Below are 13,952 nucleotides of genomic sequence, written 5' to 3'. Positions count from 1 at the left end.
ATGTCAAGTTACACTCAAGTATTCTCCCAATCTCTTTAGAATATGTCCAGTAAGTGAACAGGGTGTAAATCAGTGTGCGCACTTACTTGGGCCTTAACGGTATGCCAAATGCACACATCTTTGAGTCTTAAAATTCAAGTTTCAACTCATTTAACTGCCATTTGGCTCAAAACTTGGCAGTATGGGTTGAGTTTCAATGTGACTTATACTTTGCTATAAAAATCCATTCAAAGAAACAACAAAAGCACCGAGCAAGTCTCAGCAATGATACATCTTTTCAACCACTGAACAAATTGTGACTAAACAGGTGAACAATGACTTTCGGTTCTAGTCTGGCTGAGAATCATTGGATAGGTAGGATATTGTATCTAAACGTTCTGCTGTACAGTTTTGTGGATGCAGATTGGCTGACAAAGGGTTTGATGCATGGCCCTAAAATACTTGGACTTATTGCAGCCACATAGAGGTTTACAACAAAGAAAGAGGCCCTTTGGCCGTTGTATCTACATCTGCTAACAAGCACCTATCTATTCCAATCCTGTTTTCCAGCACTTGGTCCATTGCCTTGTATGCATGGTGTTTCAAGGGCTCATCTAAACGCTTCTGAAATGTTGTGAGGGTTCCCCCCTCTATCACCCTTTCAGGCAACGGGTTCTAGATTCCCACCAAACGCTGGGTGAAAAGGTTTTTCTTCAAATCCCTTCTAAATCTCTCACCCCTGACCTTAAATCTATGCCCCTCTTCTAAGGGGAAAGGTTTTTTCCTGTCTACCCTATCTATCTCCATCATAGATTTGTACACCTCAATTAGGTCCCCTTACCTTGGCCTTCTCTGCTCCAAGGAGAACAACCCCAACCTCACCAACCTCTCTTTATAGCAAATTTACTTATGTTCAAAGTCCCACCACCTTTTAGCCCGACAATTCGTTTAAACTTAGATTGCGGGTGTTCCCTGGATGAAAGTACAAAGAAAACTCCAAGTATTTCATCACTCCTTTATTCATTGCTCCTTTGCTCATTCCTGCCTTGCAGATACAAGAGATGGGGCAGGTAAGCGAGGTGCCAATGACCTGGATTTCTTCCTCTTTGAAATTGCTATTTTTATTAGGATGTCACTGTCAAAATGTTTTGCTGTAGCGTTACGTGTTAGTGGTTGAGGATAGTGCTCAGTATAGTATGAAGCTATATAGAGTTGAAGATCCCAGCTTGGATTTCTGTTCTGTACTGTGCAGCTGGGGTTACAAGCAGTTTTCCTAACTCCAAATTAAAGAAGAAATCTTGAAACCTTCAATACTCGCCTTTAGATCATGTCCATTTAGAAGTTTTCCATTGTCCCGCTACAATATCAGCGGGTCTGCTTCAGCTAGCATTAACCAATTCATCAATTCTGGCAGAATACAGATGTTATTCTGTGATGCCGACACAACCAAAGGAGAAAGAAAATGAAAACTCACCTCTGACCACTGTCCAACGAGTTTTACAGGAAGTTGGATGGTGGATGTAATGGAACAACAGAAGAAATTAATCTCTTACACAAAACCCCCTTAAACAAATGTATAAAGAATATTTTTGTGGGTGAATAACATTTATATTGTGCCTTTAATATAGAAAAAAAGCATTCTAAAGTGTAATCAGCCAAAATCAATATGAGGCAAACAAGAGGATGTTGGGAAGCGTGACCCCAAACTTGGGCAGACTGGGTTTTAACAAATTTCATGTCTTATGGAAGGAGATGGAGAGGTTTTTGAGATTGATGCCCAGAAGTTGAAGTTTATTTAGCTGAAGTTGTGACCACCCAGTTGGTGGGAGAATGACAGGGGTGGGTGGGCAGATGGAATGCACATCAGGCCAGAGTTAGAGGAAAAGAGGGTTCTGGACAAGAGACTATGGGAGAGAGAAACAGGATTAACATTTCGCGTCAATCTGACCCTTTTAACAGAACTCAAAATGGTAACTCTGTTTCTCTCTCCACAGATGCTACCAGACATGCTGAGTTTATCCAGCATCTTCTGTTTTTATTTCAGATTTCCAGCAGCCGCAGTATTTTGCTTATTTGAGGTTCTGGGAGAGTCTGCTGTTTCCTATATACAACAGCAGGTAGTTTCCAGAGTAACTCATTGGCTGGACAGCACTTGGAGAAATCTGGTAGTCATGAAAAGTGGTCCATAAATTCAGGTCTTTCTTTTTTTCTTTGCAGGTTTATGGAGTGGAGTGGCCAATGGAGGCATTTAAACATGAGATGTAGATTTTAAGTTGAGGGTTTTGGGAGATTGGGGGCTAACAGACTTAATGGGCAAATTTGTGCTTGGGATAGGTTACTGGAAACATGACATTGATAAAAAAAGACTGTAGTGGAATATCAGTCAGTAAAGAATAATGATCACACTAGAGTTATCTGCTCACATTTGTATCTTGGATATTTGGTTCAGTTGTGATTTCTGAGAAACAAGGAACAGTATTCAGATGCTGGAGGTAGTGCAGTGAAGATCTGCAAGGCTGATCCCTAGTCATATGATCATAGAATCATACGGTACAGAAGAGGCCCTTCAGCCCGTCAAGCTTGCACCGACAAAAAAAAACTACCCTAATCTACACCAATCCCACTTCCCAACACTTGGCCCACAGTCTTGAATGTTACTACATTTCAAGTGCTCATCCACGTACCTTTTAAAGATTGTGAAGTTTCCTGCCTCAACCACCCTCCCAGGCATTAATTCCAGATTCCCACCACCCTCTGGGTGAAATTTATTTTCCTCAAATCTCCTCTAAACCTCCTGCCTTTCACCTTAAAACTATGCCACCATGTTATTGACCCTTCAATTAAGGAGAACAGCTGCTTTCTATCCACCCTGTCCATGCCCCTCATAATCCTACACATCTCAATCAGGTCCCCCCTCAACCTTCTCTGCTTCAAAGACAACACCCTGAGCTTATCCAGCCTCTTTCCCTAACTCAAGTGCTGCATCCCAGGAAACATCCGGGCGAATCTCCTCTGCACCCCCTCCAGTGAAATTACATCCTTCCTCGATTGCGGTGACAAGAACTGAACACAGCACTCAGCTGTGGCTAACCAAAGCCCTGTACAACTCCAACATAACCTCCCTGTGTCAACAGTTACAGTCATAAGGAAGGGTTGGAGAAACTCCAGCTTTTTGACATTCCTCAAATCCCCTCTGGGCAGCATGGTGGCACAGTGGTTAGCACTGCTGCCTCACAGCAGCAGGAACCTGGGTTCAATTTCAGCCTTGGGTGATGCTAAAGTGCTCCTTATTGTCCAAGGATGTGTATGTTAAGTGAGGTTTCAGGGATAGGGTGGGGGAGTGGGTCTAGGTAGGGTCTTTCAGAGGACGGTGCAGACTCGATGAGCTGAATGGTCTCTTTCTGCACTGTATGGATTCTATGATTTCTAAAACTCCTCCTCCTTATGCCCCCTGGTCATTGACCCTTTACTAAGGGAAAAGTTACTTCCTTTCTACCCTACCTTCATAATTTTGTATTCATAGGATAGGTCAGATCTCATTCAAGGGGATCCAATAGATACCATAGCAGTGTTTGAAGAAATGCAGACACCCTGGCCAATATCCCTTCCTTCAGGTAACAGCACACACATACATTTTAACTTGACACTCATTCATTTATAGTGCACATGACCTTGCTGTACACTGAACACAGGCTGATGCGTTTGCTTAACAATAGCGACTACATATTAACTTTCTTATAAAGCGCTCCATGGATAAGTGAAATGTAAATGCATTCTTTTGAAAGTCTTTTTCAAATGGGTACAGAGTGCTAAGATTTAGGTTTTCCCATACCTCTCTGAAAGTTTCAGAGTTCTTTCGAATTGTTTGTAGATCTGTGTCAGTGTAGCATTGAATGAGGGAGGGAGAAGTACAGCAGCCATAGGGATCAACTGTTAGGGTCTTCCAATTCCTTTTTAAAACAGGGATGATGGTCCTCACAATCCTGTATTATGGAACTTCCTCCCTTCAAACCTTTGTTTTTAATGTAGGTCTCATCCTCTTGCCCATTTTCTCCTTTCATTTGCTGCTCAACATTCACTTTTTCTTTTCTCCGCCCTGTGAAGTTTCCAAGAAAGGTTATCCCCAATTATCGTAAAGTCGTTGAAGGATCTGCCTGGCCCTTAAGCGGAATTTGAAGTTTTCTTTCCAGGTTGCAGTTTGCTCCATTTTCCTTTTGACAACCCAAATGACCATTCACATGGTAGGACACGAAATGGGACTTCTCGCATCAGCCATGCTATCCGCATTAACACGGAAAAGATTTTAAATTATAACATTTAGGCCAGAAGATGCATTGAATTTTGACAGAAAAATGACCTTTGTAAATATGTAAAATATCTTAGAATAAATCACCCGGAAGACAGCACCCCTGGTAGTGCAGCTTCCCCCCCCCCCCCCCCCTCCCCCCCCAGTGTTATAGTGAGGTATCAGTCTAGAGGTGGTGTGATGAAATCCTAGAGGAAGATTTGCACCCACAATTTACGAACCTACACCCTACTACTACAGAGGCAAAAATGCTACCAAATAAGACAAATAAATAAAACACTTAGTTAGATTCTTGGAGCTCACTAACTGAAATGGAGAGTTTGAATTCACTTCTTTACATTTGCAATGCATCCACATGGTGGGGGTGTCAAGCTTCCTATTCTGCTCTTTACTCAATATCCATGTCAGGCAGCACAAGGTCCCTTTGCACATTTCCGAGTGGTTCTGAAATTGCACAATATGTCCAGACGAGGGCAGGACTTGGAAGCGGTGATGATTTTGAAAGATGATTGGAGTCAATCTTTGGGAGGTCGATTTCAGATTTGTCTTTCTCTGAATTGCTCTGTAGATTTATACCCGAGATTATTTGTGCTCTTCTAATTTGTTTTGCAGCATGTGGGTGCTGTTTGGTTGAGGATGGGACGGGTCTTCCATTAATTTGTTTCCCTTCTTTCTTTCTATTAGCATTGTATTGTTATATGTGTTCACAAAAAAACGTGAACTCAGGGTCACTTCTACTGCTGCACTGGAATCAGATACGGAGTAACAATGTATCGGTTCACCATTCACATGGAGGGATGAAGCTTCAGCAAGTTGGGTTTAAAGTTGTGATTATTCCAAACCTTTGGGAACAAGAATACATAATATGCTGGCAGTGGGTACCTGTGCCCGGAACATTAAAATGGATTTAATGTGGAATTTACGTGAGGAAAGCCAACCCAAATTAATGTCAGGGGACAAAACAACTGGGCGAATTGTGCAAAGACAAAATGGCCAATATCACAGCAATGAACACGCACCTTCAGCCCACGGTGAATTGGGAAACTGATTATGTTGTAGAGGTTTATGACAATGATTGTTATGGCCAAAGAAATAGACAACTTGCAAAAAAAGGTTTTGAATTGGGGAGAGCAGATTTTAGTAAAATAATGATCTGGCCAAGGAAGACTGGGAACAGTCATTTGCAGGGATATTCTACAGAAGAGCAGTGTTTGAGAAGGGGGGTCCTTTGAAAGAGGAAATGGGGAGGGTACAGGCCCAAAATGTTCCCTCTAGGATGATAGGAAAGAGTAAAAAGCCCAGAGAACCATGGATGACCAGAGATGTACAACAAATTAAGGGTGGCATGGCGGCGCATCTGTGATGAGTTCCGGTGCCCCGCATTGTTTGACAACATCTGGCTCCTGCCCATGGTAGTACTTTCCTCTGCCACCTGGGTTATCCCTGCATATGAGACAGCCATTCCATCACACGGTCCCATCAAATCCTTGGGGTGGTCGAGGTGGGGACAGGGTCCAATGTGAGGGATAGGGGAGCGGTGGAGAGGGAGGGGGCAGGGTGGGTACCGGGGTGATGTGCGGTGGCTGACCTGGAAGCCCTTGGCCGTGCCCACCTCCAACCGCCATCCCCTCTCCCCCTCTGTAGCCAGCCCAGCCCACCCCTCATATCCTTCTGACAGAGCACCGAGGCAGATTGGAATGTTTGTGAACAGATGTTTATTATGTACATGTTTCTACAGGTTTGTGCCCTAGCCCCAAATGCTATCCTGTGTGCTGCACCCATGCCAACTTAATTAGTGTCTAATATTCTGGCCTCAAGGACCTTAATGCTCCATCTAAGTGGTTCCCCAGCAGTACACCAGGGATGGAGGCAGCCCGCTGAGATTCCTGCCCTGTCACCTGGGTCCCCTTTGGCGGCTGTCATCTGGAGCAACTGGGCCTGGACAGGCCCGGCAGTTCCTTGGATGTTCCATGTGGCGTGTTGAAACCCTGTTCTGCATGCTGCCCATCGGATGCACCAGGGACAGTTGGGGGGTGGGGGGCGGGGGGGGGGGGGGGGAGAGTCTGAAGCGCTGTAGTGTTCTGGTACCTCCCCTGCGGGGGCTCACCGACACAGGCCCCATCATCTCCTCCTCCTCCCTCAGGGTGCCCGATGGCTGCCAGGCAACTGCTTGGGATGGGGGTGCAGCTGAAGCAAGCTCCAAGGGCTCCCCCACCACCTGACACTGCCAGTCCAGGAGGCCCACTTTCATCTCAACCAAGGTCTCAATGCTCGTGTCCATGGAACACAGGAACCGTGCCATGTCCCTCTGTGACTGTCTCAGGTCAGCCAGAGCACGGGCAATGCCATAGATGCTCACAGCCATGACCCCTTGTGACTGTGCCAAGCTATGGAGTGCTGCTGCAATGTCCAGGTGGCCTTGGTACATAGCTGCCTTGGCCACCGCCCGCATAGAGTTTCTCAGGCCTTAGACAACTTGACTCATGGATGATACCTTCACCCCCAAGGCCTCCACTTTGGAACCCACCCTTTCAGTGTTGGCCTGGGTAGCACACATGGGTGGCACACCTCCTGCCCCTTCAGGTGGTTGTACTCCTCCAACTGCACCTGCAGGAGTGGGATGGTTGTTGACACCCCCTCATGTAGTACCCGGCTCTGAGTCTGGATCTTCAGCATTGATAGGGCTGCCTTTCCAGATGCCTGAGACCATCTGGACGGCAGCTAGTCCCTGGGGTCGGGCCTCCCTCTGACCATCCGCCCTCTCGGGGGTTCCTACCTCCACTATGTACTGCTGCAAATGTGTGGTGCGCATCAGATAGTGCCCCTGGAGCCTCGTCACTATAGTGTCCAACTGAGGTGAGTGTCTGATGATGGTGGAGCTGTGGAAGACAGCTGTGATGGAAAATCGGTGTCATCCCCGGACTGGTGCTCCAGGATGTCATGAGCTGGCATTTGGGGGCTCACTTTGCTGTAAGGTCCCACCTCATCACATGATTTGTCCTGGGGTTGTGGCTGGGGGCATGGGGCACCAGAAGGGCCCGCCTCATCGGCCAGTGATCCTGCAATACACATGGAATGATGCATGGTTAATTCGCAGGTGGGGGTGGTGGAGGGGCGGTAAGGAGGTGGTGGGGTGGGGGTGGTGGATGGGTGGTGTCTGGGTGGTGGGGTGCTGGGATGGGGGGTAGTGGATGATATGGGGGTGGTGGTGCAAAATGTGCCATAGGGGCACCGCAACTCAGTGGGGGCTCACTTGGTTCCCTGATGTCAACCTCTCCATGACAGTGAGGGGCCGCAAGTTTGGTGAGGCCCCTCCAGTTTGCTCTCTCTCCCTATGATTGTGCGCTGCCTTCTCCTGGTTGGGGGGGGGGGGTGGTGGTGGAGAAGAGACAGGAAATTCACAGTGTGAGGCAGTTGGATGCAGGCAGTACAGGGGGTGGGCACTCGGCCATGGTGGACGGTATGGGTGTTGGCATGGATGAGGTGCAAGCAGAGTGCCTGCAGGTGGGTTTCGGTCGCTCTGGTTATGGGGGGGTGGGTATGGGTGTGCAGGACGGGGTTTAGTAACCAGGGACTGGTTACTCATCCTGGCCGCCCTGAGGAAGTCATAGATTCTTCCTGCACTGCTGGATGCTCCTGGTGAGGGGCCCATGGTGCTTACGGCCTTTGCCACCTGCTCCCAGGCCCGGTGTCAGCTGGCTGCCTCCTTCCCACCCAGGGGAACAGGGTACCCCGCCTCTCCTCCAAGGTCTCGAGGTCCGCATCGGCGAAACAGGGTGCCACTCTTCGGGGTGCCATCATCTTGGCTGGAATGAGTGTGTGTGGGGAATGGAGTGTTTATATGTGGCTGCAGCTTGTCAGCGTCTCGAGTGCCAATCCTGACCCGAGTGAATTGGATGCTGTTTTGCATTGGAGTTGCACCAGTTCCATGTGACGCCAGTGCTAGCCCATTAATAGATCCTAAATTGGTCCGAGACTGGCACTGCTTTCCGGGTCATAGAACACCACCGATTCAGTCCCGGCGTCAGCACTTAGTCTCTGAAGCGGAAAATCCGGATCATGGTTCCTCAGAGAAAGATGCTCTGAAATCGAGCAATGCCACACTAATGGTGTATGGGGGAACTAGGAGCAAGTCAAATAAGCGTGACACATAGGAAAAACTCTTAACTGTATATTCTCCGTCATTGAAGCCGATGGTCCCGCTATGCTGGGGTTGAGCAATTGCGAAGAACTGCAGTTTATCCCACTAAACCATGAGGTGAAGGATGCAACGCTGCAGGTTCAAGGTAGTACACCCAATGAAAAATGCTCTCTGATCAAAATCAAAGATATCCAGAGTATTTTGGTGAGGCGGTTGGATGCTTTGAAGATTTTGAGTCTCACATCACCATTGATCCAGGGAACAAACCAATAATTCATCCCCCAAGGAAAATATCAATAGAACTGGAGAGAAAGCAGTGGCAGCAAGTGACACAGCGGTTAGCACTGCTGCCTCACAGCGCCAAAGACCTGGGTTCGATCCTGGCCCTGGGTCACTGTCCGTGTGGAGTTTGCACATTTCCCCTGTTTCTGCGTGGGTCCTACCTGCATAAACCAAAGATGTGCTGATTAGGTGGATTGGCCACGCTAAATTGCCCCTTAATTGGAAAAAAATAATTGGGTACTCTAAATTTAGAAAAAAAAAAGAACTGGAGATAAAGCTTCGCAGAGTCACATAAAATACAGTGCAGAAGAGGCCCTTTGGCCCATTGAGTTTGCACTGACGCATAAAAGGCATCTGACCTGCCTACCTAACCTCATTTTCCAGCACTTGGCCCAGCAGTATCACAGAAAATATAGCTTAATTACAGAAATACGGCAAATAAGCTTGAAAGAGATTTCGCAGAATTGGAAGAAAGTGATTATCAGAGTCACAGGGCATAGTGACCGGGTAAATTCCACATGGTGAGAGCACTGATGCCTCACGGCGCTGAGGACCCGGGTTCAATCCTGGCCCCGGGTCACTGTCCATGTGGAGTTTGCACATTCTCCTCGTATCTGTGTGGGTTTCACCCCCACAACCCAAAGATGTGCAGGGTAGGTAGATTGGCCACACTAAATTGCTTTGATTAGAAAAATAGAATTGGGTACTCAAAATTTATAAGAAAAAAAATATTTTCTTTCAGTTTGTAATGGTTTTCATTGTAGCCTCACAGAAACAGCCAGCGTTCGAGAGAGAGTGTAGAGCTTCTTCTTTGAGGGTATAGAAGCTTCTGCCTCCAGACAGTAGGTAGCAGAGCAGAGAGAGAGAGCTGCCTCCACCTTAAGGGTCCAGTGGTTGCTTCTGCGTTCTCTCTGAAAAACCCCACCTGACAGGAACCAATTGCTGCTGGTTGCCGGGCAGACTACTGGCTCTGGCCAATCCATTGGCCACCAGCAACTAATAGAAACAAACTCCTCCAATCGTTTGGTGCCATAAAGTGTGGGTTCTTCTGCGCAAAATTAAAAACTTAATTTGACACTATTTTCCAACTTGGATTTCTTTACTTCCTCTGCTCAACTTAAAGGTATGTATGTCTCCCTCAAAACTCCATGGATCAAAAACGATGAAGACAAAATAAACGAAATAGGAACTAAGAGAATCAACAGGGAGGGTCCTTACATTTGTCCCTCTGTAAAAGTAATGAAATGGTGAAGTCAAAACATCCTGAGTGAGAGACAGCTAGAGTGAGGTGGAAACTTGGTTATTTGAAGCAGTGAGGGAATTCGGTGCAGAGTGGGAGGAGGTACTTTTTCCCTACTGTTTTGTTTTCTTTCTTCTGGCCTGTAACTGTAAACCTGCAGGGAGAGATCCAGAGAGCATCCTGGATAGGTTAGTGATTTTATTACCTTTTCAAATTGTGTGTGGTGGTTGGGGGGGGGGGGGGGGGGAACTAAAGTGACATGACAGTAAAGCTGTGACCTGATTGTCTGGTTGGGAATCTGTTAAATTTGGGAAACAAACATTGAAAAAGTAATTAAATCTAATTGATTACGTTGATAGTGGAGTAACTAAACCTGAGGGCAGAGTATTTAGCATTTAATTTTACAGTAAAAATATAACATCAGGGCCATATAGTTAATTGTAACTCAATCTAACAATAATTCAAGTGTTTATTTTAAATTAATTAACTAGTGCATAAATGTCACCCAGTGGGGTGCAGTGCTCCAACTGTGAAATGTGGCAGATCTGTGACGCTTCCAGCGTTCCGGTTGACTACATCTGCAGCAAGTGTAACCGATGGCAGCTCCTCACAGCATGCGTGGTTCGGTTGGAGCAGCAGTTGGATGCACTTAGGTGCATGCAGGTGGCGGAAAGCGTCATAGATAGGAGTTATAGAGATGTGGTCACACCCAAAGTGCAGGCAGACAGATGGGTGACTGCGAGAAAGGAAAGGTGGTGTGCAGGAATCCTCTGTGGCTGTCCTCCTCTCTAACAGGTATACCTTATTGGATACTGTTGGGCAGATAGACTATCAGTGGAAAACAACAGCAGCCAGAACAGTGGCACCACAACTGGCTCTGTTGCTCAGCAGGGGAGTGCAAAGTGCAGGAGAGCGATAGTTATAGGGGATTCTATAGTAAGGGGCACAGATAGGTTGTAATCTCAGGATTATTCCCTGTGCTACGTGCCAGTGAGGCTAGAAATAGGAGGATAGTGCAGCTAAACACGTGGCTAAACCGGTGGTGTAAGAGGGAGGGTGATTTCTGGACCATTGGGATCTCTTTCGGGGCAGGTGGGACCTGTACAAAAAGGATGGGTTGCATCTAAACTCGAGGGGCACCAATATCCTGGCTGGGAGGTTTGCTAGTGTCACTCGGGAGGATTTAAACTAATATGGCATGGGGGTGGGAACCAGAGCTTAGAAGGTGTCATAACTGAAGGGGAAATAGAGAACAAAAATAATAGAACATAACCCTCAGGCAGAACAAAAAAGGTGACAAGTGTGAGAAGGGAGGTGGTCAATGCAGGACGAGGGTATTGTACCTTAATGCGCGCAGTATACGGAACAAGGTAATGAGCTTGTTTCGCACATTGAAATTGGCCGGTACGATGTTGTGGGCATCACAGAGACGTGGCTGCAAGGGGATCAGGGCTGGGATCTGAACATACAAGGATATGTGTTCTATCGAAAGGTCAGGCAGATGGGCAAAGGGGGCGGGCTTGCATTGTTAGTAAGGAATGAAGTTAAATCGATAGCAAGGAGCGATATAGAATCAGAAGGCATAGAATCACTGTGGGTAGAGTTGAGGAATCGCAAAGGTAAAATATCCTGATGGGAGTTATGTACAGGCCCCTAGCAGTCGTCAGGATCTGGGGCAGAAAATAAATCAGGAGATAGAGAAAGCATGTAAAAAAGGCAATATCACAATAATCATGGGTGACTTCAATATGCACGTGGACTGGGAAAATCAGGTTGGTCGTGGATCCCAAGAAAAGGAATTTATGGAATATTTAAGAGATGGCTTTTGGAGCATCTTGTGGTAGAGCCTACTAGGGATCAGGGAATTCTGGATTTGGTGATGTGCAATGAGGCAGACTTGATCGAAGGTGACGGAACCCTTAGGGAGCAGTGACCACAATATGATAGAATTTACCCTGCAGCTTGAGAATCTACCCTGTAGCTTGAGAGGGTGAAACTGGAGTCAGATGTAACAATTAAATTAAATAAGGGTGACTACAAAGACATGAGGGAGGACCTGGCCAGAGTTGATTGGAAAAGGAGACTAGCAGGGAAGACAGTGGAACAGCAATGGCAGGAGTGTTTTGGGGTTATTCGGGAGGCACAGCAGAAATTCAACCCAAGGAGGAGGAAACATGCTAAGGGCAGGACAAGGCATCCATGGTTGACGAGGGAAGTCAAAGACACCATAAAAGCAAAAGAAAAAGCATACAAAGTGGCAAGACTTAGTGGGAAGCCAGAGGATTGGAAATCATTTAAAAGTGAGCAGAGGACAATTAAAAAATCAATATTGGGAGAGACGATGAAATATGAGTGCAAGTTAGCTAGTAACATAAAAGAAGATAGGAAGAGTTTCTTTCAATGTATAAAAGGTAAGAGAGAGGCAAAAATAGACATTGGACCACTGGAAAACGTGACTGGAGAAATAATAATAGGAAACAAAGAAATGGCAGACGAACTGAATAGTTGCTTTGCATCAGTCTTCACGGTGGAAGACACCAGTGGGATGCCAGAGCTCCAGGAGAACCAGGGGGCAGAGGTGAGTGCAGTGACCATTACTAAGGAGAAGGTTCTGGGGAAACTGAAAGGTCTGAAGGTGGATAAGTCACCTGGACCGGATGGACTACACCCCAGGGTCCTAAAAGAGATAGCTGAGGAAATTGTGGAGGCATTGGTGATGATCTTTCAGCAATCACTGGAGGCAGGAAGAGTCCCACAGGACTGGAAAGTGGCTAATGTAACACCACTGTTTAAGAAGGGAGGGAGGCAGAAGACGGGAAATTATAGGCCGGTTAGCCTGACTTCGGTCATTGATAAGATTTTAGAGTCTGTTATTAAAGATGAGATCGCAAAATACTTGGAAGTGCATGGAAAAATAGGACTGAATCAGCACGGCTTTGTCAAAGGGAGGTCATGCCTGACAAATCTGTTCGAGTTCTTTGAGGAGGTAACAAGGAAGTTAGACAAAGGAGAACCAGTGGACGTGATTTATTTAGATTTCCAGAAGGCCTTTGACAATGTGCCGCATAGGAGACTGTTAAATACACTAAGAGCCCATGGTGTTAAGGGTAAGGTCCTGGCACGGATAGAGGATTGGCTGACTGGCAGAAGGCAGAGAGTGGGGATAAAGGGGTCTTTTTCAGGATGGCAGCCGGTGACTAGTGGTGTGCCTCAGGGCCTGTGCTGGGACCACAACCTTTCACAATATACATTAATGATCTGGAAGAAGGACCTGAAGGCACTATTGCTAAGTTTGCAGACAATACAAAGATCTGTAGAGGGACAGGTACTATTGAGGAAGCAAGGGGGCTGCAGAAGGATTTGGACAAACTAGGAGAGTGGGCAATGAAGTGGCAAATGAAATACAATGTGGAAAAATGTGAGTTATGCACTTTGGAAAGAGAATTTAGGCATAGACTATTTTCTAAATGGGGAAATGCAGCGGAAATCAGAAACACAAAGGGACTTGGGTTTCCTTGTTCACGATTCTCTTAAGGTTAAGGTGCAGGTTCAGTAGGCAGTTAAGAAGGCAAATGCAAAGTTCGCATTCATGCCAAGAGGGCTAGAGTACAAGACCAGGGATGTACTCTGGCCAGACCCCATGTGGAGTATTGTGAGTAGTTTTGGGCCCCGTATCTAAGGAAGGACGTGCTGGCCTTGGAAAGGGTCGAGAGGAGGTAGACAAGAATGATCCCTGGAATGAAGAGCTTGTCGTATGAGGAACGGTTGAGGACTCTAGGTCTGTACTCGTTGGAGTTTAGAAGGATGGGGGGGGATCTTATTTAAACTTACAGGATACTGCGAGGCCTGGATAGAGTGGACGTGGAGAGGATGTTTCCACTTGTAGGAAAAACTAGAACCAGAGGACACCATCTCAGACTAAAGGGACAATCTTTTAAAACAGAGATGAGGAGGAATTTCTTCAGCCAGAGGGTGGTGAATCTGTGGAACTCTTTGCCGCAGAA

Source organism: Scyliorhinus torazame, chromosome 8, assembly GCF_047496885.1.
Source record: "Scyliorhinus torazame isolate Kashiwa2021f chromosome 8, sScyTor2.1, whole genome shotgun sequence".
In the NCBI taxonomy this organism is placed as follows: domain Eukaryota; kingdom Metazoa; phylum Chordata; class Chondrichthyes; order Carcharhiniformes; family Scyliorhinidae; genus Scyliorhinus; species Scyliorhinus torazame.
Note: the sequence above shows the minus strand (reverse complement) of the source record.